We start from the raw sequence: 2722 nt of genomic DNA on the forward strand, positions 1-2722 counted from the left end.
ATATATATATATATATATATATATATATATATATATATATACATATATACATACATACATATATACATATATGTATGTATGTATGTATGTATGTATATGGAGAGACAGGAAAGAGAGAGAGTGTGTGTGAGTGATAATTTGTTTTTGCTTGCACCCATGTGAAAGAAATGGATAGGGGGAAGTCAAGAGGCTACCAAATGACAAAGAGTGAGTAAGTCTTAAATAAAATGTAAGTGGGTGGAAGGATGAAGTATTTATCACAATATTCTGTTTGGCAGACAGGGAAAGAGTGAGTGGGAGAGAGTTAGTTGGAATTAGTTTTATGTTGCTTTAAGCAATCTTTGTAGACTGATAAATAATGGTGGAAAAAAAACTTCTACTCCATAAATTCCAATAACTGAAAATAACTTAAAGGTATTTCAACTATGGGCATCCATTGAAGTAAAATTGGTATTTCATTTCAATGAACAACTCTAATAGGACATCTTTCTACAGAATATATAAAACAAAAGGGAATTATTTTATATACTGAGTGCAGATTGCATCAATAACCACCTGAAGAAGACTCTTCCTGGGTTTAAAACAATAGTACTGTCAAGCAGTCATATTGATGTGGTGATAAACATTACTTCTCAGTATAGTTACTATTTTTTATTTCTTATAGAGATTTTCTAACAAGCTACTTTGTTTGTTGTAAGATCAGTAACTGTTTGCCACTTGGTTTTCTATATATTGTGAGCTGGAGTGAATTACTACCATCTCTAGTGGTTAGGTGTTCACTACTGAGGAAAGGCACAAACAGCCTGAAACCATTTGACCTGGTGATCCTGTCATCTGCTAGAAGATGGTAGGGGGTTCCCTCCCCTGCTTGCAATATATACTGAGTGCAGACTGCATCAATAACTAACTGGAGGCTCTTCCTGAAGTTAAAAACGATAGTAATGTTGAACAGCCATATTGATGTGGTAATAAGAATTACTTCTCTGTATAACTACTACTTTCATCTTTTATAGAGATTTTATAACTAATTATTTTGTATAATCTATAAATTCATTAAACAATTTTAACATATAAAATGAAATATGTGGCATGTCTATTAAGTGACCTATTGACTGGATGATCATGGCTGGAAACACCTTTGTTGGGTCTGTTTGTAAGAGACTCTCTTCCATTCCATTTTTTCATTCAACAACCTCTTGCAGTAACCTTTCTATACCTCTTTATTTCTGATATTAGTGAGGTTAAATTTTCATACTCCTCTGCTACCCTTCAACGATGTATCTCAAGTATCTCTTATACTCTGCTTTGTAATCCAGAACACCTCATGCCTCTGATATTCACACATCACAATATATGCAATCCTCCTTCTCTTGATAAATCTACTTGTTATCTCATTTCACTTCTAGCTTCCTGATGTTTTCTGCTCCACTCTTTCTTCCAATTTTACCAAACCTGTCTCTTAACTTTTATTGTTATTTCTAACCTTTTGCCACCCATATGGTTTGTTGTTTGCAGCTGGTTTGTGTTATAGAAATTTCTAGTTGTCTTCTATTTCATAAACCTACTCCTTCCTCCTTCCAATCACAGTTATTACTTCTCTCAACCTATTCTTGACCAAGAGGACTTTTAGCTTCTATAGTCTCCTTTGTCACATTACCTTCTAACATACCAATCTAACTCTTACTCTAAAATTACTAACCATTAACCTATGTCCTGTGGTATGTCCTTCATCAAAGAAAGGTTTATTACTGTTCACATCATATACTTGTCCTATTTCCTGGTGAATACAGTCTCCTTGCTCTTCATATTCATCTGATTGATGAGATGATAATATGGCTTAATGGTTTCTTAGGTTAAGTGTTGCAAATGGTTCAGTGATTTGATCAAACCACTACAGAAGCCTTGATTACTTCTCATTGCACAAACCATTTTCATAGTCTTCACATACACTGGAGAAACTCTATGAGCCAAGTACATTCTATGCCTCCCATGCTACAGGGTGTCCACAAAGTTGAGTACATGGGGATTAACACATACTGTTAAAACAAAACAATTTTATTTAATTATAATGTTAATAAATAATATTTTCAAAATGATTTCCATCATTTTCAATGCATAACTTGATGCACCTTGCAAAATTCAGGTGAACTCGGATTAAATAAGTCTACATTGCCATCAATTTCAGCACACTAACTGGTAATGCGTTCTCTCATGTGGTTTAAATCTGTAATCTTTATTGAGTAAACTTTCTCTTTCAACATACCCCAGAAAAAGAAGTCAATATTTCTTATATTTAATTGTTTATGTTATGATTTTATTTACTCCTTGTACCCTGACTTTGTGGACACCCTGTAGAATGGTTACCTTCATGGTGGCTTGCAGATTTCATGACTCCTGTTTTTATTTAGACTTATTGCACTCATAGATTGGTTACCTCCTTTGCAGCTTGCAGAGACTATGCCCCTTCTATCACCTGGTGTGTATTTTGTAGCAGCAGAACTAAACTTTGTCTAATGTAGACAGGTGTTAGTTCTAATAAAACTTAGGTATCATCACCACCACCACCATTATCACTACCAATGCAACTACCACCTCCACTTCCACCACCATCATTATCATCATTTAATATTTGTCTTCCAAGCTTTTTCACAGGAACTGCCAAGCCAGAGAACTGTGTCAGGCTCCAAATATACATACATACATATATATATATATATATATA

The 2722-nt window shown here is 34.1% G+C and overlaps 1 protein-coding gene across 2 annotated transcripts in view; it reads left to right on the top strand.

The window, feature by feature from the left end:
- Nucleotides 1–2722, top strand: part of LOC106873920 (unconventional myosin-X) — a 545087-nt gene that overhangs the window by 215467 nt on the left and 326898 nt on the right. The gene's annotated exons all lie outside the window — the stretch shown is intronic.

This window comes from Octopus bimaculoides, chromosome 11, assembly GCF_001194135.2.
Source record: "Octopus bimaculoides isolate UCB-OBI-ISO-001 chromosome 11, ASM119413v2, whole genome shotgun sequence".
Lineage (NCBI taxonomy): Eukaryota > Metazoa > Mollusca > Cephalopoda > Octopoda > Octopodidae > Octopus > Octopus bimaculoides.